Source organism: Ambystoma mexicanum, chromosome 1p (genome assembly GCF_040938575.1).
Source record: "Ambystoma mexicanum isolate Mex_15411 chromosome 1p, UKY_AmexF1_1, whole genome shotgun sequence".
In the NCBI taxonomy this organism is placed as follows: domain Eukaryota; kingdom Metazoa; phylum Chordata; class Amphibia; order Caudata; family Ambystomatidae; genus Ambystoma; species Ambystoma mexicanum.
In genome coordinates, this window is record NC_090921.1 from 1,042,060,578 (window position 1) to 1,042,086,610 (window position 26,033).

The 26,033-nt window shown below is 41.5% G+C and overlaps 1 protein-coding gene across 2 annotated transcripts in view; it reads left to right on the plus strand.

Moving 5' to 3' along the window:
* The window catches only part of LOC138447857 (palmitoyltransferase ZDHHC1-like), a 1,205,337-nt gene that overhangs the window by 47,057 nt on the left and 1,132,247 nt on the right, over positions 1-26,033 (plus strand). The gene's annotated exons all lie outside the window — the stretch shown is intronic.

The following is a 26,033-nucleotide window of genomic DNA, read 5'->3' on the forward strand; positions in this document are numbered from 1 at the left end:
TAGAATACGGATTGAGAGGAAAGACCATGAAGACCCAGTGCCCGATGGATGTTGATACCTCCCCTGATGATTAGCTGCATCTGTTTGCACTCTTTGACCATCCTTGTTCTGTTCAAGTAATATACTCATCAGAAGCTCCCACTACATACGCTGCCTAGCCATCTAACATCCACCATTATCTCTTTCACCTTAGTCTTACCCTCGCTCCACCACCCAACTTATAACTCAACCCCTTTGCTTGGCATAGGAATCATTCCCTGGGGTGACCATGTAGGGCCTTTACATATGACTCCTTCGTATTAAGCCTGTTTGGGACCCCCTCATGGGAACATGGGGTGAGTATTGCAGTGGTATTCAACCGGAACTTCCGGCTATGGACATATATGAGATAAAGGGACATATATGAGATAAACGGAAACGAAGGAAACCTGTGTAGTGAGGTGACTTCACATGATTGAATCGTGCATTTATTGGTACTGGAACTCAATTTACTTGGAACGATGAAGTAACACGAATAAAAATAAAGCTAAAGTAAGGGCTGTATTTTGAATTTTAACTGGGCAGGTGAATGACAAGGGCGTGGGGGGTGGAGGGGGGGAGTTAACAAAGCGTGCTTATCCAGCCTTGCCTATTAATATGATGTTAGAAAGAAGGAGTGCTATTGATACTACATCAAACCAATTTCCGGCTGTCATTTCTTTGCTACAGTTTATTTCCCTTTTGTTTAGTTGCTAACAGCTGTTGTTCATGTTAATAAGGCTCTGCTTGATCTTCTTTGGAATGTTTGTGATGCAGTGGTTTCGTACTCCCTGTAATAGTAAATATCACTTGACCTTTCTTTTCAGTGCACAGATGTACGGGAAACGTGCCACAAATGTCCTCTAAAGTGGTGATCCGGTAAAAGCATGAATTGCATATAGATGCGCACACATACACATATATATGATTATAATCTCGCTATGAGACCCAACTGCTCTGCAACAACATTTACAAGTGTCGAGAGGTGTTCTCTTCTTCCCTTCCTCTTTCACTCTTTTACTTCTCTCAAGTGCAGTATTGGAAAAGGATATCAGTACTTCTTTGCAGGACTGAAGTGCATGGAATGAGGGCACACAAGCTCTCGTTTGCTTGATTGGTAGTACTTTATTTGAAAAAAGGGCCAGTACTTCTTTGCTTGACTTCAATACTTTTAGTACTTCCGGTTCTGCATCATACCCACTCACACGTTTGAATCCATGTTTAGATTACATTTCGGTTCACTCCTTGAACTGTCTGCTCAGACTTCAAGACATGACAATACTGTACTAGCTTGTAGCATCCCATCTGAGATATAATTACAGAGTGTCCAAAAAAATACAGAAACTGTGCTGAGCAGTACTGCACCGTCCCATTAAATTGCGGACAGCCTAGAAGGCGGCTGGTTCAGTCACAAAAATATAGCGGATCTGCTGCAAAGCATACCGATTGCTACTTAATCTTAACACCAGTGTGCATTGTACACTCTTAGCAAGTTATTCGCTAGGTGTGATGAATCCACTGGAAAGGTATCCACGTGCTGGACCATGAGGGTGGTCAGGACCCAAATCTTCCCTTTAATAATGTGTCTTCACAATAGGATTTGGGCAATTTGATTCATAAAAATTTCGCAAGAACAAAGACATTTTTTGGAAAACTTCTATTCATCTGTCATAAAAGGCTGTCCTCAGAACGAAAAAACATTGACTTTATTCAGTTTCATTTGAGGGCAGGTTTTTTAGTTAAAAAAGACCCCCACTCATCCCTGGTAGATTTGTCTTCTGGGGGGTGGGAATACTTGGTATAGTTGGGACCTACAGTCCTCGCATCTACTTTTTCATTTTGGTTTTCTTTTTTTCTTGATGTTGATAAACTAACACAGTTTCTCTGCGTTTCTGTGTGTTAAATACACAGTGGTGATCCTAGATCAATCCTTCACTTCTTTAGGATGGATCAGTGATATCTGGAGTAGAACTGAAGTCTACACGTGAACCACCAAGGACCTTCCTAGGCAGAGAAGACACTGAGAGTGGAGGTTTGGTCCATTTGGATGAAAAGAAGCTACATTCAGCCTCAAAAAATTCCGACAGCAATACAAGTGGTTAAGCTGTTACAGCCCTGATGAAAGTGGTCTTTTACCACAGAAACCGGTCAGCTTATCATAACACTGCACTGGCACACTGTAATGCAGTGTGCCAGAGTATCGTGTGATCTATCCTTCCAAGCGGCTCCCCAGCAGTGCAGAAGGGTGACGTGGCAGGTCGTGCAGCAGACACGCCAGGAGGCAGTGGAAAACTCCTGGGCATGTGGCAACCACTGAAATGCTGTCTCTGTTAACTATCATGGTGATGGAAGGTATCTTATATATCACTACTCTGGGCCTAACACACTCACACGGCCAACGGGATTTGCGTGTGCAGGGTGCTGGGCGGTCCTGGGGCAGGGAAGGTGTTTTTTTTACTGGACATCTAGCCCAATCCAGCCTGCTCTATGTGCGAGAGGGGCACTCCACTCGACCGCAATGCAGGACTACCTCAGAATCAAATTAATAGCCGGGCCATAGCTTATTGGCTGAATGTGATATGGTTCTAATGCTCAGCCTGGTAATATTGAGGGTACTCACATGAGTACAGACGATATTCCATGTGCTATGGGGAGTTTGGGTGTAACATAATTCCCCATGTTTGGCAGGTGGCTTGGGCAGTAATGGTTTGCTAGTCCAAGCTTTGGATAACCAGAGAAAGGTGTGGGCTTTGGCGATGGCTCAGAACTGTTACTGCCCGTACCTGAGCATGAGGTTTAATACCATTAGCACCCGGTTTCATTTTCAGGGTGCCACAGTGTTCCTTTTTTAAAGAAAATGATGCTCCCTTTGATGGCTGGAGCACCTGATGGTTTGGGCCATTTCAACATGGCTACCATGGATAAGTGAGATGGTTCAAAAGTAAGTCTTCTGTCTCTATCCTTGTTGGATTCAGGATGGAGGAGGGGGCAGTATGCCAAAGGCCGGCACAGGCATGCAGGTAAAGTGATGCAGGGAGAGGTTTTTGTGCGATCAGGGCGAAGAAGCTGGAACCCAGCACGCAAGGGAGCGGTGTGCAACTGTCCTGCAACAGTGTTAATCGAGTGAGCCAAATTGAAAAACAATTCTTTAAAATGATTGTATTACAACCACACGCGTGCTATTTAAATACATTTGATTATTTACATTATTCAAAGAGTTGCGTAGAAAAGCATTTTCGGGATACAATTCCTAGTGATACAAGGAAAGCATTTTGAGAATTCCTAGTCAGTTAGCAGGTACACTATGCTTAGTACAGAGACAAGGAAGCGTTTGGGGAACCTTTTATTTGATTGCATAGCACACCATATACAGAGGCAAAAAAATAATTTAAGCGCATGGGTTTGAAGTCCCAAAACCTCGATTAAAGGCACATACAGGAGAGGCCTACATTTCATGTTTTGATTGAAGCCAATAAAGCAAATTATTTCAGAATCTTAAGAATATGATTCAGGTTAGATCTACCTGTTCAGTGTGGAGACTGCGCATGACTGCACACTTTTAATACAACACTACACTTTAAAGTACATCATGTACAAACCGGCAGAAATATTTGTATGAACTAAGAAGTAAAATACAACTGCAACCGTTATAAAGCATTTTATTGTAAAGAATTGATTCATGAAGGATGGACACCATTTTTTAAGAAGGTGCATCAGCATAGATGCAGTTGGTGTTGATTAAGACAGATAACATATGTTCGAAACTGATGTATTTTTCATAAATACCCCTTTAAAATGTACCAGCTCAGAATTCTTGCAAATCATTCAAAACAAAGACTTCGTCTGAGGCATAATTGCTATGTCTGTTAGCAATAACAAAGACGCATGCAAAATATCCAGGGACGAGCTACTTCCTCCGATCAACTGCAGGAAAGGTTGTAGAAACATGGTATGAGATGTACAGGAAGTAGCGTCACACCAGTCTTTAGATGTTGTTTTTATTGACTGCTGTATAAGCTACATTTTATATTTATACTGCAGGGTTCGAAATTGCTGGGAGCTATTTAGCTCCTGCTTCTAGCCTACAAGAGCCTGGTTAGTTTGAAATCAACAACTACCAGTAGCTACATTTGGCTCCCAAGGCCAACTAGTGCCTTACAAACAAATATGTGACATTAACCTTTAGTATTTGAGAGTGCTATTAAAGAAGAATCAGAACAATGCTAGTACACATTTCAACATAATGGATCATACATAATGGAAATGGACGCAATTACCCAACAAACCTAACGTGCATTGCGGCTGTGGCTGGCCGTGATATTAGAGTGTGTTCAGGCTCTGGCAGCGAAGTCTAGACAATCACCTAGTGTGAATACTGACAGAGTACTGTGATGCGGGGAGTAGGGCCCACAACGGACCAACTGGCTAAGACAACAACAATTAAATTGGGCTCAGCTCATGCTGTGTGCCGTGAACCTATGTGCCTATTGGTCTAATGTCAGCATAAAACAGGGCTGCACTACTGTTTCACACTAAGGAAAGGCTATTTGCTTGTGAAATCAAGTAGATGGCATACACGAAGTGAAATGTAATTCATAAAGCCAAGTGTCTTTGGAAAGAAAACAGCCCTTGTTCTATAGTGAGAGAAATAGAAAGGGTGATAAAGCACTTCATGTTTCATCTCACATCGGTGTGGACAGAGGTGACTATGCTCACAGTTTTTCATGTATAGGTTATTATCACAACAACGTTGTCCTAGGTCTACTGGGGGAAACAACTGAGATGTGGAGGAAACCATTAGAGTTTTTATTTATTTCTTTTTATTTGGGCTGTTTACTTTAGTGCAAACCTTGCCTGGAACATGTGTGGACGCTGTACAGCAAGAATAAAACAAAATAAGAAAAGCGCAATACACAAACCTAATTTATACTAACTATTTACACACGAGAATATCTAGCCAAAACCAAAACATTTTAACAGATCAGTAAATTAGCAGCCACCAGAAAGGTTTTACTTCATAACAAGATAAGGATGTTTGTTGGAGTCAAATTGCCTTAAGTGCAGTAACGCCTATTGAAAAGGGCATGGAATTCCCCAGGGCATGCTGTTTTACCTGCCCCTAGGAACAGATACGCACATTTATGGAGCCGTGTTCCTGGGCATTTAGTTCATCGTCTGTAGAGGGGGGGGGCAGGGTCTTGGATGGATGGGGCTGCCTAAGGTGGGATGTGCAATCTCTTGAATTGGCTGAGATTAGAGTGGCATGACATGTTTCCTATCTCTTCTTTATATCATCCTCTTTGCTTGCCCTTTTATAAATGCTTCATTTATTTTCACATAAGCAACACTTGGGCATAGAATTTATGTCCGGTGCTTTTGGCAACAAATGTATGTTAAGACACTGCTCATCCACTGTGATGACCCTGGTCAACCCTGCCCACAATATACATTGGACAGCCCAAGCACTTCTCAAACCTCTCACTCACTCGCACTGTACATATAGGTTTACAATGCAGCACTCGGCCCCTATCACCTGCTTACATACCTTCTTATGATCCACACCAGATCTTATTCAACACATCTCTTATCACACCATTTTCCGGTCAATGCAGCCTCAGCAGAGTAAGGTCCTGCCTGGGCGGTAATTAATGCACCTTATGCCGGAGAAGGTTTACATGCTTTGAGGCTACTACGGCGTTGAGTTGCGCAGTATAAAAAAAGGACAAAAGAGATATTTTGTTAGCTACTACTGTTTCTGGAGTTTCTTTTAACGCATTCTAATTGTCAGGTTAAACCTTATTTAAAATTTTCATTTTCATAGGAATTATGTAAATTGTTGAACATCAATTTTTTCCCCCAGGCACTGCTGAGAATAAAGTGACATTGTTAAAGTATGCTGGACACCGTCTCGAGACCACGATGTCGATACCTGCGAGCTATGTCTGGGATACCTTATAACGCTTTTAGTTTTGAGTGCAGATATCATCCGCTGCTACTTTGTAACAATACATTGTTGCAGAGACAGCAGTTTGTAGATGCAGAGGATTTAAAAGGACTATATGGCCTCTGAGAAGCACTCCTAATAAATGTTGTTGTTTAATTAACACGTGATTTGTGCAACAGCACCAGTTCCTAGCGATGACTAAAAAAGGTGACCCTTTTGGTTACTTTTCAGGTGTCTTTAAACATTTTGCAGAGAGCTCAAATGGCCCTGTTTCGTGACTCGTGTGTGAAGATTAATAAATCCTGGATTGTTGGCTCAATTTACTGTGTTCTACTTCTTGCGGTTATGCCTGTATGATGGGGAAATAAAACTAGAAGTCAACTACTTTAGCCCTATAATGTACCACTTTTTATTACCATTCAGAATGTCCTTATCTTTCAGTTGGTTGACATGGATGATTCTTGTGTGAGAGAAGCATTTTCTTAAGCCTGTTAAATTCTCCCCATGAGGCCAAATATTTGTTTCTGCCTCATTTAAAAAGGGTGGTGATAACATGGAGGCTTAAAAGTGAGGTGTCCAGCTTTTACGCCTCCTTTTCATGCTCCAGGCCACGTTCGTGTGCTGAAGTAAGGCGAGGCACAGAGCGAAGTTGAGATCTCTACTGTGCTGACCACTTCCTGCGTGTGTGAGTACTTTGTTTTACTCCTGCAAGAGATTTTCATGCAGTTGTAAAGCTAATGGATTTCTATGGAAATCACCTTGGTTTTGTACCTGCCCAAGACCAGGTGGATTCCGTAGGAATACATTAGTAATTGCTGTCTTCAAATCTTAATTTGCAGACCTCATTTTCTTTTTTTCTCTAAACTAATAGGGAAATGTATGAGTAAAGACAAATTTTCCTCACTTTTGATTCTTTCCTTTTCCCTAAATTTGCATGCAGATGACTCCACAAGGCATAAGTGCTAATTTGCATTAACTTTGGTCCCCTGCATGCAATTCACACTTCATATAAAATGGCGCCAGCAATCTGTGGTGATATGTGAAGATCTGGGTGCAAACGGCACCTATATATTCGCAGTCTGATAGGGCTAACTTACTTTTCATTCTTCTTTGCTTGGTAACATAGTACAATGGAGTGGATGATAGTAGTGACTCTGAGATTCTTTGCATTCACGGCTTCATTACCGTTTGCAGCGCTGGAGGTTTCGTGGTTCCTTCTTTAATCACTGATCAATCAGGCCTTTGCCAGCTCCACAAATCCTCTGACTGCTGGCTTTGCTATGACATTTTCCTGTGGGTGGGATTATGGATAGATGTTGGGGGCAGGGTGAGTGTCCTTGCCAGCAGGAGGTGATGCTTTTTGTGCCTGCACAGTATGACGGAACGAATTAACATTCTTTCTAGGCTTGGGCTTTCTTCTAACAAAACAATTTAACAACAAATCATCCACACAATATTTTCTTTCCACTCTCGCCTCTCTGGTATTTGCGTTGTCTCTACCTGCCACTCTCTCAGCTACTTTTTCTGTGAATAGAAATGCCTATATCCGGTTATATTTCTGCTTTAAAAGGAATAGATGTTGGCAGTGGATCAACAAAAGTAATATTGTCTGTAACCCATGAAAACATGTCTTCTGCTATTTCATATAAGGAGAAATAAAAAAAATCGTCAGCGTTTCTCTAAACACTGGGAAACGCCAATGGAACTCTCTAAATAAACACTGAACATCGGAAACTGTAAGGATGTGACCGTTTGGATAAACGTCACATGTTGAATGTTTAATGTTGAATTACTTGAATAAAGGTTCTTCTTGGTATTTGATCAGCAGAAAACCACACAGCTTGTGTGCTATTCCAGTCACTAGTGTATGATGATGACAAAAACACTGGGTTGTTGGTCCTTTAAAAAAAAATGCGGTTCAGATTTAAATATCGACACATCTATTTTTTTTTTCCAAGACAAAAATTACATATTTTGGAGCTGTGCTTTGACGAAATAACTACTGCTCTGCAAGACTACAAGAGTTGTGGCTAAGCTAACTACTCGGACCCCATACTACTACAAACCAACAGTCTTCCCAATAATAAAGTTGAAACCAGCAGAGTGAAGAGACTTTTTGTAGTAAAGTGGCCTGAGGGCAGGCTGTATTTTTAATGGAGGGAGTGGCTGGGATAACTGTAGCAACCCAAACAAAATTTGTAGAGAATTCCAAAATAAAGGCATGTCCAGTCAAAGTTCTCTAAATATATACATAATATACTTTAATTAAAACACACCAAGACATAAATGATGGACTATAAACATACTAGCAATAACCCACCCCTGTGGAAAGAACACAGAAAAAAACAGACCATGGACATGAAGGCACTCTGGGTACTAGAACAGGGGTGAATAGTAAGACATTTCAACAATGTCACTTTTAAAACGATTTGTCTCTTGGATAAAGTCTCCAAAGGGTGGCTTAGCAGTCACCATGGTCCCAAAAGTGGACAGGGGGACTGGGCCCCTCAACAGTAGCTTATTCTGGTTCTTTGGTGGCTTGACAGTGTAACACCAAACTTGTGTGTGCTGTCCTTGCTGGACGAACTGGTTCGAAGGTTGCAAGCAGTGATCCAAAGATGCAAGACTAGTGCCAAAACAGTACTGCAGGTACTGTGCCAGTTCCAAGGGCGTCGAATGAGGTTCGTCTGAAGCTGTGCAAACAGGTGTCCTGTCCGTTTGAAGCTGTGTGAACAAGATTCCAGCTGCTCTTGGAGTCTGTGCTGTGAGTCTCAGTCTATGGGGCTCTGGGACACAGTGAGTCAGTTTCCTCTTCACTCCTAGTCCAGGGAGCTCAGATGGCATCTGCAGGATTCTTTTGCCTCCATTGAGGGGCCTGGTTACTGGTTCAGCTGGCAGAGTGCAGACCTTGGTCCAACAGAAGTCAACCCCAATGTACCTTGGAGATGTGTAGGGAATGCCAATCTCCTCTGCCTTGGAATAACTTTAATCTTCACTTCACATCTGGGGAACTTTGGAATGGACTGCACTTCCAAAAGAGGTCCAAAGAATTCTTCTTGTCTTGATGTAAGTCCAAAATGAATTGAAGGCGTGAGATACCCTTTCCTTATAAAGATAAAAGCAGGGCTGCTGTAAGGAGTTCAATCCCTGTAAAGGCAGCACGTGACTTCTGCCATTTTGCATCATACATCATATCTTAAGTGCTCTGTTCTGCAGAAAGTGGAGGTGACAGGAAGGAAAGAGAAGCCCACAGAAAAGCAAGATGGAGGAACTCATCCTCCAATTCCTCCTGCTTTCTGATTGTCCCAGGCCTGCAGCTTCAAAAGCCCTTTGGTGTGCAACAACCTGGTGTGAGACTGGGGTTTTTGTTGTGGTCTGCCTCTTTGAAACATGGTGTCCTTTGCTGAGAGCTGGGCTGGAGCTGTTGTTACCCAACTTCCCAACTAATCAAAGAGAGCCTGCATTCCTGTCTATTGTCCAAGGCTGCCTGGCTAGATTCCACATAGCCTCTCCATAGCTGGCTTGAGCTCACAAGGTTAACATGAGTAGGATACAAATTTGATGTGTGCGGGAACGATCAGTCACCATACCAAACCCAGGTATGGCTTGATAGAGATTACCCTGCCACCAGACTGATAGTACTGAATAATTAGTATGATTTTGGATCAGAGATACATATTTAACTGCAACCTCTGTCTGCAGTGACTTTGCTGTACAGCAGCTGTCAAACATAGCATGTGACCTTTGAAACTGCTCTGTGCCATTGACGAGCATGAGCTGCAGATCAAGTGACTGATTCAGAAGAGAACCTGTCTTCACTGTTCTTTTGGCATGGATATTTCTGAAATGGGGGTTCTGTTTAGCAGACCACCCTTTCTGAGATACAATTGCCTACATCATTTTAATTATTTATTACAAATCAAAAAAGCTAGGGCCCACACACCCTCAGGCACATTGCTGACTGTCCACTGGGCACAATATGTCTTGGAGGTGCACAGGGTATGGCATGACGTAAGGTCACGCCCCAACAGTGTCCACTGGCCACATTGGATGTCTTTTAGGTGAGCGTTCTGTTTCTCTCTAAGGTGTCTAGGCAGAGTGTGCATTGGGTTCAAAGTGCACTTTATTAAAAGAAACGGAAGAAAAGGTTTAAGTGAAATTATGGTTAACCTTTTGTGATAAAAACCTTACACATCTAATGAAACAACGTTGATGGGACATTTTGGTCCCACCATAAAATATTAAAGCAATTCAATAGTTATAGTCCCAACTGCAGCCATAAAATGGCCACTACCATGCGATGGTCATGACCTATTAGATTCGCCTACCAACAGTTCTACATTGCTTGACAGAAAAACGGTAGTGCCCAAACTGTTTATGTTGAGTTTTACCTTTGATTGGAGGCCTCCAGCAAAACAAACCCTTAATGGACCTTTATTTTCCAAAGGGTATCGTTCATGTCAGTGTCCACAACGTGGAACACCTTGAGCAGGACAGCGTCCACGTTTTTGTTACTTTGGGAATCATAACTTACTGTGGTTTATGTTTTGCGCTGAAACCATAACATCCCTTCAACTACATTTATTTTCTGTAAATTGCTAATGGTTTGATGCAAGTTTAACCATAAATGTACCTAATACCTTTTGCTGTATGTGTTTTGTACATATTTAGTGATTGCAGTAGTATATTTAAGATTACACCACACTTTACATAGACAAATTAATGAAACGTTTTCTGCTGGAACCTTTTAACTCATTGGTAGTATTCATGTATTGATGTGTTTCGGATGTAAGCCAAATATATATGAGGGTTCCAGGTATGTGGTGCTGATGGGAGAAAAATGCATTGGCAATGTGTGTTAACTTCAACTTTTGTTTTTACGTTGTACTCTTGACTCTTGGGAACACTTCACACACAAGCGCACCTGGCATCATGGTGTGTGCATGGACATGCCTTGATCCATCTCGAAAAAGGACATACTATTACCAGCATATATCTATAACTGTTTGCATGTCTACACAATCTATATGTAGATGCTGAAATGGGCCATTGGGTCATTGGGCCATTTGGTCTAGAAATTGTGCCCTGCAGTAGGTTTCTGGCACTATGAAATTTACAATAAACTGTGCCACATGTTCTAACGGATTCAGCGAGAACCATTCTTCTGCAATTGTTGCAGCTAGACTCTCTTGGGTCACATGTGCGGGGTAGTGAAGTTGCTCCAATGCTGACCTCAATAATTCTAGAGGCCTAACTGGCTTTCCAGTGCTATCATGTCTCCAAATTGCCTCAGTGGGGAATAAGGAACACCCCTACTTCTTCCATAGATTATTCTCTTCTTGTGGTGCTTGCCCTTGTATTTCAATTAACTGGATAATAGACGCCATGATAAAGCCCTCCTTTATCAACATGCATTGTCCTGTCATTTGTTTAACACTTTCAATTTCAAAATTATAAATGACTGGAAAATAGGCTGCTTTTTTGGCTTCTAAATCTGAGGCTTCGTTTCCGTGAGAAATTAAATCTGTCCTTTTAGAATGCGCTGCGCATTTTACGACTGCTAGAGTCAGTGGGAGTTCTAGTACTTCAATAAGTTTATCCAATAGGGCTGCATGTTGCACTGGAGGAAGCGCTTCCTTTTCCAATGTGACAAACCTTCAGAGTACACTGTCACTTCCACATCTTCAAATCTCTGGAGTTCGGCGATAAGCGCAACTAATTCTGCAGCCTGTGCTGAGCAATGTGAAGGCAATCTTGCGCTTCTCACCACCTCAAATTCACCCCCTCGGTTCAGCTTTGCTACCAACCGCTGATCCAGTATGCCTTTCGCCAGTTGTTTGATCAATTATTCACCCAAGACTGAGGACCCAGCCGAGACAAAGGAAACTATAAGAACATAACACCTATGTTAACACGGAAAAGAGAAGCAATGGTAAGAGTGACACTGTATGTGTGTCAAGAGGCAAATCTAACCTTTTTATGACATATTATAGAAATGGTAATTATTTATATGGGTCAATAAGGCAAACCTTAAAATAAGTATAGAGTAGGTGTCATGATTCCTGCCCCTCATGTCCCCAGCCCTCCAAGATGTCAGGCTGGAGCCAGGCCACGATCACCTACATGACCCTCAAGGGCATCTCCATCCCTCCAAAGACCCACTTGGAGTCAGACTTGGCGCTTGTGGCACCAGACTCACTCATTCCCATAGGATAACATTGGGGATTGGACTTGTAGTGCATTGATGGGGACAAGATGGATGCCCCCACATATTTCGGTTCCCAGAACTGCAGTCTAGTCTTTTGGGTGTGGTTCAGCCCAGAGACACCTGGGATACCCAGAGACTATTTAAGCCACGCCCAGGCTGAGAAACATGCTTTGCGTTTTCTGCACCTGCAGCATGACACTCAGTGTTCGGATCGGTCTCCAGTAGGCCTGCATCTTTCTTCTGCGCTCAGCTCCTGCAAGAACAAGAAAACAATTAGGAACAGCCTTACCTTGCGGCACTTCTGCCCATCATTCATCGCTCCTTCTGTTCTGCGGGCATCTTCGGCGGTGTCATTCCCATTCCGGCACGCCGCTTCCTGAGGAAAAGGGGAAAAGAACAGAAAAAAGGCATTAGTAAGCATTCAGCAAATCTTCGCTTATTTTTAAAGACTGTATGAGCTTCAAATGCGTACCTGAACTCCAGCCGCTGTGGGGGAACTCTGTCTCCGGAACTTCTCATCCATCTGCAAGAGGGAAAAGACACTCCAGGTTAGCATGGTAACATCTAGAGGCGCCGCATACCGCGCTTACTCACCGCATTTCTTCATAACTGGCATCCACGCAGAAAACTGCGTTGTTATTCTTAACACAATGGTTTTGTTTGCATTGTTTGTTTATTATCACCATACGGGAGTTCTATAAACAGTAACATTACGAATAAAAACCAGAAAAGGTTTTGTACAGATTGTGGTGCAGTTCTTGTGTGGAAGTTTTGTGTACGTCGTTTATTACGGAGTTGGGGAACTGCCTCCATTTTCACACACACGGGACACTACACCCCACCTCAAACAGCATAAAGTCATTGAATACCCAGGATTCGAAGATGCTGAGGACAGTATTGAATGTTATAGTCACTTTGTAAATGTAAGTACTTCCACTCAATCCTGTAAAAATTTCGATTGTTCTCCTTGAATACTATACGTAATCCATTCAAGTTCGACAAAGTTCCATACTCTGGATAACCAGTCAGCAATGTGCAGTGAATCTTTAGATTTCAATTTTTGTGCTATACCTGATAAAGGTGCCAGTTGCAATATAACCTAGTTTTTACATTTTTGTTTCGAGCATTGTTTAATTTTTGACTCCAGAATCATCAAACAATTAGACTTAATGGTACTAGGTTTCAATACACCAAAGGTTTGCACCATCTGATCATTGATGTCTGCCCAGTATCCCTTCAATTTCGGGCAGCTCCACCAAATATGCTCCCAAAGCCCAATTAAACCAGATTGCCTCCAACAATGCGGGGCGATATCTGGTCTCATATTGTGCAAGCGGGCGGCGTGTAGTGCCATTGAACTAACAGCTTGTACCAGAATTCCCTTATTTGGATTGAGCAAGTGAATTTGGGGATAGCTTTCCAAAGCCCCTCCCATTCTACTTGCGAAATTTGTACTCCCAAGGTTTACTGCCATCGAGACCTGTTGTGCGGAGGAGTGGCGGTGGGAACCTCTCCAATAATTTTGTATACATTTGAGATTACGGCCTTATTCCCTGGATTGGAGCTGGCAAATGTTTCTAGAGGTAAGCTCTCTAGTTGCTGCCTGCTTGTTCGGGTGAGCCAGTATCCTGTACTGGACCTGGAAATACTGAAAGTGGGCTAATTCATTTAGTCCTAATTCTATTTTACATTGAGTAAATGGCTTGGGATCGGAGCCCTGAAACATATCCGTCAATTTTGTGCAACCAGCCTGTTTCCACTTACTTAATGCCCATGCTCCCAGGCTTGGTGTGAATTGAGGATTAAAAAACAGCAGCGTAAAGGGCGAGTGGAATTTTGTGAATTGGTATTTTGACTGCTATGTCCCAAACTTCTTCGACCAAGCTTGTAATCCCACTCTTATTGGATATTGTGGGGGTGGTCCCTTTTGGGGAGCCATTAGATTATCACTGAGTTGCAGCCCACCTATCGCCCGATCATTTGCACCTACCTCTTCTCCGAATCCTTACCCCACCAGTCCTTCACTATACGAAGTTGTGAAGCTTGATTAAAAAAAGATGTATATTTGGAAGGCATAGTCCTCCCCTAATTGGTGTGGTTAATACATCATATGCTACCCTAGGAGGTTTGTTCTTCCAGACAAAAGCAGATATCATTCTCTAACTTTTTAAAGTAGGGGGCTGGGACACGGATTGGGAGACCGTGAAAAAATAGAGCAATTTAGGAAGGATTACCATTTTTTATTGTGTTAATTCGGCCGAGCCACAAACTCATCAGTGGGCCTCATTTACTCAATTGAACCGCTATTTCTTTCAACAATAGGAGGTAGTTGGCTTCATACATCCCACTTAATTAAGGAGTTACCATGACACCTAAGAGTTTGATACTATATTGTGCCCAGCCAAATTGTGTTTGCATGCAAAGTGTCTGAACTTCCACCAGGGAGAGAGACACATTTTAAATTTCAAATTTATATGGTTCATTTTTAAGCCTGCCACCGAACCATAGTTCTTTAGCTCTAGTGCAACTGAGGTCAATGTTCGAACCGGATCTGTTATAAACAGCAACATTTCATCTGCATACGCCATCGTTTTATGCAAGACCAAACATTATCCCTTGTATATCATTGGTTTGGCGGACCTTTGCAAGAAACTGCTCCAGACAAAAAGCATAGAGCAGCGGTGACATCGGACAGCTCTGTTTAGACCCTCTTTGAAGTATAATAGGAAGGGAGAGTTGTCCATTAATCAAAAAGTGGGCCATCGGCTTTTTGTAATGTACTTTTTATTTTCCTTATGAATTTCGGGCTGAAGCCCATCTTCATTAGTGTCAGAAAAAGAAAAGCCCACTCAACCCGGTCGGAAGTCTTTTCTGCGTCGAGAGAGAGTAGAACCGCGGAAGTGCCATTTTTTCCAATATGTGACAAGTAGGTCTAATGTTATCATGGGCTTGCCGGTCTTTTATGAAACCAGATTGGTCTGGATGTATGATTATGGGATGTAGGCTCTCGATCCTATTAGCCAGTATTTTGGAGTACATTTTTGCATCTTTATTTATGAGGGCTATAGGGCGATAGGATCCACGTCTACCCAAGTCCTTCCCAGGCTTTGGAAATAATACTATTTTTGCCTCTTCATTGTTGATGAAATAAGCCCTGACTGTATGAATGAATTAAATAAATATACTAGGTTTAGGGTCAGTACCTTCCGGTATGTTTTATAGAACTGGGCGGAGAAACCGTCCGAGTCAGGCGATTTATTCGGGGAGAGAGAGTTTATAACCCAAAGTACCACTTCTGAAGTGATATCCCCCTCAAGGCTTTTCCGGTCCTCCAATGTTATTCGAGGAACATTAATTGCTTCTAGGTACGCCACCAACCAATATAAATTAGAATAAAAAATTTGAAATAGCAAGATAATTTGGGGTGTTTCTGTGATCAATTCCCCATAAGGGGTTTGGATGGATTGAATGCTTGAAAGACTACTCTTTGGCGTAGCTGTCTGGCCAACAGTCGGTCTGCCCTATTAGCTTTAACATCATATTTTTGTTTAAGGTATAATAAGGACTTTTTAGTTTTTTTTCGCTTGGAGTAGATTTAATTTGCCTGCCACCATTCTGTATGCTTTTTGGATAGTCTGACTCGTATTTGTTTCAATTTTTCCAATTATTTGTTTTAACTCTAGCTCCAGTTCTATGTCTAGGGCTATTTTTTGTTTGCGTCTATATGCCACTTCTGCTACGAGAATTCTGCAAATGGTTGCTTTAAAAGTGTCCCAAGTTATATTTGGAGGTTTCTTGCAGTGAATTAAACTCTAAGAACGCAATAATCTTACCTTCAATTTTATTTTCCACTATAGCGTCCCCCAAACTTTCAGATGGGCCAAGTCCAAACCCTCTGGGAAGCCCCTTAACCCCTGCTATGTTCAGATCTAAAATAAGAGGCGCAAGCGAAATTACTAGACATGAAATGTGGGTAACCGATCCCAAAAGTGGCTTTGAGACCCATACATAGTCTATACATGAGAAGGTCCGGTGGACATGTGAATAAAAAGTATATCCTCTTTCCTGCCCTTTAACTGTTGGCCAGACATCCACCAAAGCCAGACTAGCAAACATTTGTTTTAGGGTTTACGATGACACTGTTTGCTGAGAGTAGGTGGCTGTGCTGCGATCACGAAGGGGATCCCATGCCAAATGAAAATCCCCCATGAGAATTATTCCCCAATCCCCGAAAGATTCCACCTGCTTCTCGTGAGGTTATCCTATGTCGTCTGCCCTCCAAAGAAAAAATAAAGCCAAAGGGAAACATCCACTTATATTCAATTCCTCTTGATTGGAGTTTTCTAACTACCGGCTGCATCTCCCGTCATTTTTGGAGAGTAATCTGTAAAAGATCCTGAAAAAGTTGGATCTCAGTTACATTTTAGGTAATTGTAGGTAATCGGGTTTTCCTTAGAATCTGGGGGTCAGTTCTTTTCAGGCCTGTTCTGTGGAGCTGGTCTACCAAGACTGTGGGCATTTCATTGCCTGCTATTAAGTCAGTGAAGATGTGGGCTGTAGTTTCCTTCAGTTCATCATCCGTGATGGATTCCGGTAAATTTCTTATGCGTATATTAGAGCCTCGTGCTATGTTTTCCAGATCTTCACACTGTACCTCAAGATTGTGTGTTAACCTGGCGTGTAAATTCCTGAATGGCCCTTTCATTATTGCCAACTCGTTCCCCTAGGGACGCAATGTCCTTGCCAATGTCAGAGAGTGACCATCTGATTTCTGTAGTAAAGGAAGTGAACTGTTATTTTTTTTTTAAACCATTTTTATTAATTTCCAAACATTAACAACCCAACAACTCAAACATTATCTTACAGCCACAATTACATGATTGTCATTTCCCCCCAACCCTCCCCACCCCCCCGAGCCTGCTTCTTTCCGTCCTTATCTGTGGTTCAACTGGGGGTGTATCCTCTACCACTTCTATTAGGGGTTCTTCTTCACTAGCCTCCAGTTGGGTGGACTAAAAAATGTTGCCACTAACAGTCTCCAGGCCATCAGTGTCTCACCTGGGTCCCCCCCTCCATTAACTGCTTCGCTCCACAGCACAGTCTCAGCTTCCACCCATTTACGGAGGTCTCGCCACCACACTTCCACCCTCGGTCTTCTACTGGCTTTCCATCCCATTGTGATCCTGCACTTGGTCAGTATGAACGCCAAGTCCTCAAGCTTACATACATGTTTTGATTTGCGCGATCTGGGGACCCCCCCACCATGCATGTCCACACCGAATCTACCTCCAGTTTAATCCCTTTCTCACTCAAACAGTGTGCCACCTCCCACCAGAATCTCTTTATTTCGGGGCACCCCCAAAACATATGCATCATCCCGGCATTCACCTCTCCACATTTAGGGCAAGTTTGTATTCCGGCGTCCTTAAATCGCGCAATCCTCCTCGGGGTCATATATGCTCTGTGAGTAATATACAACTGGATTTGTTGTAATCTGGCATTCTGGATACCTTTTTGTGATATCTTTTGGGTTCTTGTCCACAGCCCTCACCCATGGTTTCTCCGACTTCCTCCTCCCAGTCCCCTCTTAACCGGGTCACCTCTCTGCCAACCCTGGACATAGCAGCTTGTGGATAGAGGAGACCTCATGGCCTCCTTCTGATACGTGAAAGACACTACCAGCATGATCAAAAAACTAGAAAACATTCAAGTAGATCCAACAGACATCTTAGTGACCTTAGATGTGGTGAGTTTATACACCAGTATCCCACAAGACGATTGTCTCAAGGTGATGTCCAAGTACTTAGACAGACGCACCGAGACTCTTAATCAGGTCCCTACAGCATTCATTTTAGAAGGCATTAGGCTAGCCCTGACAGAGAATTTTTTCTTGTATAAAGATCATTTCTACAATCAACTTAAAGGGACTAGTATGGGAGCAACTTTTGGTCCAGACTTAGCAAACCTATACATGGACAATCTGGAACAATTCATATACAGTTCCGATAACCCTTTTCAAATTCACATAAAAAATTGGCTACGATACATTGACGACATCTGTCTTATATGGAGTGGTACTGCAGAGCAGCTAGCTGCTTTCCACCAGTGGCTGAATCTGCAGAATCCTCACATTCAATTCACGATTCACGTTGACGTCAACAAAATACCGTTCTTAGACTTAGAAATACAAAAAACAACAGATGGTTCCATAGAAACTGTCTTATATACAAAACCCACCGACAGAAACACCTTGTTAAATTATACAAATTTTCATCCCCTCAGCCTCAGAGAAGGCTTACCCTACAGTCAATTCCTACGTATTCGTAGAAATTGTATAGATGTAGAAAAATACAAATTACATGCCAAACCTGAAGTTGAGACTCAAAGAAAGAGGGTATCCTCAAAAGACTATACACAGGGCTTATAAAAGAGCGTTACACACAAACCGTACAAGTACTTTAGAACCAGTACAACGACATCAAGAAGATAAAATAACCTGTGTCAGCACATACAGTCTGATCAGTAACACCTATAGAAAGATCATACGTAAACATTGGAAAATGATCTATACAGAAGACTTTAAATCTCCGGTTCCACATTTCGCTTTTAAAAGACAACCAAACATCAAAGATAACTTAGTACACTCTTATCAGCCCGCTAAATCCAAAAAATTGCACAAACATCTCTATGGGGTCTACCGCCTGTAACAGGCCACCATCGATGTGGACACTGTGCCGTGTGTGCACAAACTGCCACCCTAAAAAAGATCACCCTGTGCAACAAAACAATTGAATTAAAGGATTTCACTAATTGCCTAACACTGTGGGTAGTTTATGCTATCAAATGCCAATGTGATTTGGTGTATATAGGCAAAACAAAACGCCCTGTTCGTCAACGCATTAATGAACACAAATCCTGTATTCTCAATGCAATAGAAAACAAACCATTAGTAGCTCATTTTTCCAAAAAACAACACAAATGCACAGATTTCCTATAGTGTGTTCTACAGGTGATCAAAATCTCTCCTCGCAACGGGAATAAAGATAAAATTCTAACTCAGGCTAAACAAAAATGGATATACAATTTGAATACTGTCCAAAATGGTCTAAATATAGCCGTGGAATGGAGTGCTTTTCTTTAAAACCTCCTTTCATAAGTCAGTGATCTATTTGAAATAAGACTCCCTGTCTGTTAGCAAGCGGCTTTTATTCCATTCAGAAGTTGGCTACTTCCGTTTTGGGCCACATTAAATGTGATCAGTAGCTAAGCACTGAACATGTTTACTCCAGTTGTCCTTGTATTCACCTCTTGTATGTATTTTTTTATATTGCTTTAAACATTCACATTAGTGCTCCCTTTAAAGCAATCAAGTGCTACATTAAAAAGGGATCAAAGGACCCATAGAACCATATCCTAGCTAGATATCTAGAGAGTCTGCATAAGTGCATTACTGTGAAACCAGGACTCTTCAGTTCATGAAAAGTTTCCCTCTCGAAATCTTTCTGGTTTTAGCCGTAATTAAATTACGTTACGCGTGCGGCTTAATACAGACCAAAGCCATGTGTTTCGCCGGCGTGCAAACTTGCAGGCATCCAATTTCTAATACAACCGATGCCTTCCTTAAACGTGTGACATGTTTACAGATGGCCGCATGAAGTATCGTTGAGGATGACGCGAGTAACATGCTCACTTGCCTCTCCCCACGTGATTTATTTAAGGACTTAGTCCCTCCCCCCTTCCCCAGTGCAATTCAGTCACAGCGAAGCAGACGCCATTCAAGTCAAGGCGCCGTGATTTAAAATCAAATTACGGATAAGTCCGAACGCTAAAGCCTTGCAGTACTAAGCCTAGTGCGTTATAAAACCCTGCGGTCCTAGATATTTACACTGACCACGGTGCTCCATCGCGCATTTAAATATTAGAATCTTTTTAGTAGTCACTTTAATAACAGTGACGACTGTATACCCTTAAACTCAATTCAAATACTTTTGATTCTCAAATCGTAACACCACATGCTGAGACTTTAGCCTCAGAATGTCAAAGCGATGTAAGATCAATACGCTCTCAAGTCACAGCGTATCAATGTTAAAAAATTGTATTCAAATGCATTCAAACAACTGACATCAACAATAAAAGCTGAACTATCTGCAATTAGTCAGTCATCCAATGTGCCTCCTTTTTGCAGGTACCACACTGGATGCTGCTGATGCACATACCTCTCATTGATGACAGCTAATTATGCGGTATTAGAGTATTGAACTCTGAAGATTCACCCACATCAAGGTGCTTACCCTAACTCCTTGTGAACATCTCAGACCGGGCATGTTCCTATTTCTGTTTCCGCGCTTAACATAAATACGGAGGATATTAATTTCCCTCTACAAGTCCCCTTTCAATAGGGTTCCAGACGTTGGGTAATATTGAAGATACCCCACAAACTATAGCTGCGTGGTCCACTACAATATATGTCCACCACAGGTAGGTGCCTCTTTCTTGGTACAATTATTTGGCCATTACCTTGAAAACAACTATAAGATCTCAGACCGTTTCACAATGTAATATATGTTTAATTTATGTTTTTAGAACTGGCTTTTCGTATAAGAAAATGGTGAAGACTTTAAGCTTCCACAAAATCATCACTGTCCTGAAGATGGCCCAATAACGATTATTTAGACCACCGTAGACAACGATGGTACTTTCAAGAAGGGCCGAAACATATGTCGACCTATAGAAAAACCAATTTTTTTTTCTAATGTCATGCATAATACCAATAATTAATATGCTAAAAGAAAATGGAAATTGTTGAACCCTTAGTCCACAGAACAAATGAATTGGTATGAAAGGTATGAGTGGTGTATGAAAAAGTCTACAAATGTATTGTTTTAAGATGTGGTTTTTAATCAAATATTAAAGTGATTTATACATTTATAATTATAACGGTTTCTGTTAAATAATTCGCTCTTCTGAGCGGTAATAACTGTAGATTCATGAAACAGTACCTGAGCACCTACATCTGTGTTGTCGAGAGACTTTTGAGAGAGGGCTAGTCAGACTTGTTAGTTTCTTTCTCTTTGTAGAATCTCCCCGTTTACAGTTCTGACCCCCCGAAAACAAAATAATTGGGAGAACCCACTGATATTACTCCTTCTGATACACCATAAATTGTCTCTATTACAGAGTCGGGCTCTCCCTCTAGTACTGTTTCTGCCCATGTGTTCCTTATCATCCGCACCAACCTGGTGTATGTAATGTATTGCCCTTTATTCAGCCCGGCATTTTGTACTCGCGTGTCAAATTCCGTCATCGCCCCTTCCTGCCACATATCCCCAGTCGTTGCAATCCCACCCGGTTCACATTGTTTGCGAATTATCGCCCTCAGTTGTTCATCCATCCCTGTCGGTGTTGCCAGTGGTACCTGTGGGGACCACGGGGTCGGATACTCCATCAACTGGCAAGCTCTCTGCCATACCTTCACCCCTAGACCCAACAGCCACGTGCATTCTTTCTGTCATGCCTTCGTGGCCCAAATCCATTCTTTTAGGAAGAACGGCACGCATTCAGCTCCTAATAATCTAGACTCTGTCTGGTCATCTGACAGCCACATGGCGACATACTGCAACTGGCTGGCTGTTACGCTCACCTGACTCCCACGGAGGCGCAGGTCTGGTTTGGAGTGTTGTTGCTTCTTCTATGGTGAAGCGCAGGACCCGGAAGATGGACTGGACCGGACCTTCGAATCTGGCTTGTCTGGCTCGCGGGAATATCTTTCTGTATGTGAAAAGGGAGTATTAACAATCTGCGGGAGAAAGTATAAGCCTACCGCTCCCTTCTCACCCCTCTACGAAACCCTCCTGCGACCCCCACGTGAAGTCTCACCTTAGGGTTTGAAAGGTTGAGCTCTCCATCCTGCTTCTCATGCAGGGGCGCGTAGTATCCAGTTACTTCACTGGGATTTTGATTGTAGAGGGTTCAAGTTTTGTTTTGCCGGTATAGTACCGTAAGGATTCTGTTAATGAGTATGATTCCGCAATAATAATTGTTTGTTGTCTCTTTTTCAGATGCGGAAACTATTCCGAGAAGAGCTGTGGAACCGAAGAATGAGACTCTGGTGAGCTTGAGGAGTTCTCTGTGTCCTTGTATCAATGCGCTCACTAACGCTGATGTCTTTTTTCCCCATAGGGGCCGGGGTCCGGAAATGCCTGGATGCGGCACCGACCCGAAACAAAGATCAATCCAGAAGAAATCAGGTAAATCCTTAATGGGCGTTGGGTAACGTCTTTTCATGCGCCCACTAACGCTGATGTCTTTTTTTCCCCTTAGGGGCCGGGGTCCGGAAATGCCAGGATGCGGCACCGACCCAAAATGAAATTGGAATAACCCAACAGGTAAGCTTTGTAATGGAAATTAAGGTTTCCTTGTTTTCTTTCCTCTCTCACCTTTATTCTTGTCTTTTTCTCCCTAGGCTCGGTGATGTGGCTGCGAGTCCAGATGTCGCCGTAGAACGTGGTGGTACCTTGTACAGGTGAGTGAGATGCGGCGCTGCAGCGATCGATGCGATGTGCTTTTAAATGGTAGACACAGGAAATCCAGAGGGGTTAGAAGATTACAGGAGATTAACAAGAGCAAGTGCCAGAGAAGCACTGAAAAGGAACAAGTGAAAGACCTGGTGTTAAATATATCCAAACATCAACTTAAGCCGGAAGAGACATAATTACTTAACAAAGGATTTACGTTTGCACCAACCACAAACTTCAATAATGCAGAAGTTCACATAGATCTATTCAAATTTGTGAGAAGTTGAAATTAAAAAAATACTTTGACACACAAATTAAGGTGCATCAACCTAAGGAATTACGGATACAGGAAAGTGAGATAACTATTGAAGAATTGGTCAACATAAACTTATTGAGATCTCTACAAGAAACTGAAGAAAGACCGATTCATGAGACACTACATGAACTTCAGATACAACAAACCACCCTTTCCACTAGGGCATTTAAACCTAAATCCAAGTTTACGCCACAGTTCATGCCAGAAAACTTAGTGGACACTTTCTATAAAACAGTTACAAAGGATTTAAATGATTACAATGATGCTCAAATTTCAAACAGATCCAAATTGAAATACCAATTTGATAATTTGACAAAGATGGAAAGACAAGCATTATACTGACTCAAAAAAGATCATAATCTGGTCATTAAAGGTGCCGACAAAGGAGGGAAAATAGTGGTCATGAACAGAGAAGATTATGTGGAGATGGCAATGACACATTTGAATACACCTAATTGTTACACCAAACTGAACTCAAATCCTAGATTGGAGATACTTACGGAAATACAAGATGCAATTAAAACGTGGCACAGACAAGGATTAGTCACAGATGACAAAGTTCTTTTTGGAAATAAAACAACCAACACTACCAACAATATATTTTTTACCGAAAATACACAAAGAATACATCCGAATTCCAGAAGGAAGTCCCATCCTTAGTGGAATAGGTTGGGTAACCATGAACATGGCACAATATATCGACAACATTCTAAGACCGTTGGCTACTAAAACCAAATCTTACCTGAGAGATACAACCGAAACGATTAATAAATTAGCAGGGATTGAATGGCAACAAGGCTATCGTTTGGCAACTTGGGACGTACGGTCCTTATATACATCAATTAGACATGATACCGCCATAGAAACCATAGACTATACTTTTTCAAAGGAAACTGCATCGAATTATCAAGCAGTAAATATGTTGAAAGAAATGCTCCTACTGACACTACAGAATAACATATTCATCTTCAATGGCCAATTTTTCAAACAAACACAAGGAGTGGCAATGGGCATTAAATATGCACCTGCCCTTGCCAACTTAACCATGGCGATGTACGAAGATAAACATATCTACACGGACAAAGAATATGAAGTAAATGTTATACTTTGGACACGGTACATAGATGATGTACTTATTATCTGGAAAGGGCAGGAGGGATCACTGGAAGATTTCAGAAAAAGAGCGAATGAGAACACTATGGGGATAGAATTTACAGGAACTGACAGTACTAAGGAAATCAACTTTTTAGACCTGAACATTTATGTAGAAGACGACCATCTGAAAACCAAAACTTTCAGGAAAAATACTGAAGCAAACTCCACCTTATTCTCCACCAGTTGTCATGCTAACTCTGTGATAAAAAATATACCTAAGGGAGAATTTATTAGGGCGAGGAGGAATTGTTCTGAACAGAAGAATTTTGAAGAAGAGTGTAAATTACTCACAAGGAGATTTCAATCAAGAGGATACAGGAACAACACCATAGCTCAAGCCAAAGAAAAGGCTTTCAAAATTGATAGAGCAAGTACCTTAAAGACAACAAAAACTACTCAAGATGATAGACAAGAGATAAGTTTTATCACAAACTACTGTGCAAATAATAAAATATTGAGAAAGATCTTAAGGAAGAATTGGCATCTTCTGCAACTTGATGAAAATGTTCGGAAATACATCAATGACACACCTACGTTGACGTATAGACGGGCCAAAACTATCAAAAACATTTTAAGCCCTTCACTCCTTCCAGAAGAGAAAGAAACCTCATTGACGTGGCTTCCGCCACCAACAACAGGATTTCGAAAATGTGGAACATGCACAATGTGCAAACATACTCAAAACAACACAGTGATTTTCAAAGACAAATATGGTATATCACATAAGATTGTTGATCAAATTAATTGCAGAAGTAAGTTTGTGGTTTACGCTATTGTTTGTCAATGTGAAAAGATCTATATAGGGAGCACTATTAGGGAACTTAGGATAAGAATAAGGGAACACATCTCAAGTATTGGTAGCCAGGATACTAACTTACCCTTAGCTCAACATTGGCAACAAAAACATCAATTAATTGATAAGAAACATTTAAAATTCATTGGACTCAAAAGAGTGACTATGGGACCAAGAGGAGGAAATCTTGAAATAAGATTGAGGCAAGAGGAAGCAAAATTAATTTGTAAATTTCGTTCAGTAGAAAGAGGCTTGAATTCAGAACATGAGATGTCCTCATTTCTCTAAATATGGAAAATAATGGTTAACCAAGCTTAACATAAAGTGATCAAAAAAAGTTGTATCTACTACCTGTTTATGTATACCTAACAATCTATATTTTTTCCTTCAGGATAACACCATTTGGACAGGGCCGATTTAGCATAAAGAATATTTTGTACACCAGTTTCTGAAACTTCAATTAACAACGAGAGGGCAATGCTGGAATGGCATGTTAAGAAATTGGGACAACTCTGTCTAAAAACCTAGCTTTCCAGAATTAGTTTGCCATTTACAATGTTACACTTATGTAACTCTTCACTGTACACAACAAACTTTAAATAAGCCTACCGATGTCAAAGGACAGAAATTAACGTAATATTAAGCGTAACAATTAAGGAGAACGTGGTCTCCATAAGTTAAAATTGAAATCTTCCCAAAATATGGCCGCGAGTTTAAAAACAGAAAAGGGACTGTCATGGATTCCATTGAAACAGTGCTTCGATCGAAGCTTAGTTGTGTATTTTTTATCTAATAGACAAATTGACCTTAGTGATAAATCTAAAACAGTGTTTGACAAGGGACTATAGAAAATGTAATATATTGGTAAATTATCGAGCAATATTTTTTCGGTTTAAATTCTGTTTTGCATTAGCAAATTAAAAATTGGCATACATAAAAGAAATATTTTAGCTTGATCTAAAACATCAAATGACTTTTTGATCGTATTGTGTAAGAATTAGGACGAAACCAGTAAACACAGTAGTAGGACTAAGCCGTAAACTAACTTAGCCCACAACAATAATAGTACCTAGATGCTGAAAACA